At 49.7% G+C, this 493-nt stretch overlaps 1 protein-coding gene across 1 annotated transcript in view; it reads right to left on the reverse strand.

The window, feature by feature from the left end:
- Positions 1-493, reverse strand: part of R3HDM2 (R3H domain containing 2) — a 132,231-nt gene that overhangs the window by 2,945 nt on the left and 128,793 nt on the right. The window lies entirely within an intron of this gene.

Here is a 493-nt window from a genome sequence, read left to right on the forward strand (position 1 = left end):
GATGGACAGATTGTACTGTAACGGCTGGCCCAAGAGGGAATAGCGACCATCACCTAGGGAGGAAGCACAGGTGGTTTTCTGGGAGTTTGCGCTATTTGGTATGACTTCTGTACTTCATGGGGCTTTGGAGATGGGACTGCAACAATGCATACTATTCCTACTTTTTCTTTGATAGGAGTGCCCATGTCACTGATTTTAAGCGTTGTCTGTCTTCCTAACCCCCTTGGTTCTCAGTTGTATCTTGGACAAAAGGGGTTATTAGATTCCCTCATCTTTGAAGACGGAGAAGGCAATGGCACCCCACTCCAGTACTCTTGCCTGGAAAATCCCATGGACTGAGGAGCCTGGTAGGCTGCAGTCCATGGGGTTGCTGGGAGTCGGACACGACTGAGCGACTTCACTTTTACTTTTCACTTTCATGCACTTGAGAAGGAAATGGCAACCCACTCCAGTGTTCTTGCCTGGAGAATCCCAGGGACGGGGGAGCCTCTGT

The sequence above is a fragment of the Bison bison genome, unplaced genomic scaffold, assembly GCF_000754665.1.
Source record: "Bison bison bison isolate TAMUID 2011002044 unplaced genomic scaffold, Bison_UMD1.0 scf7180017864115, whole genome shotgun sequence".
NCBI classification, from domain to species: Eukaryota; Metazoa; Chordata; class Mammalia; order Artiodactyla; family Bovidae; genus Bison; species Bison bison.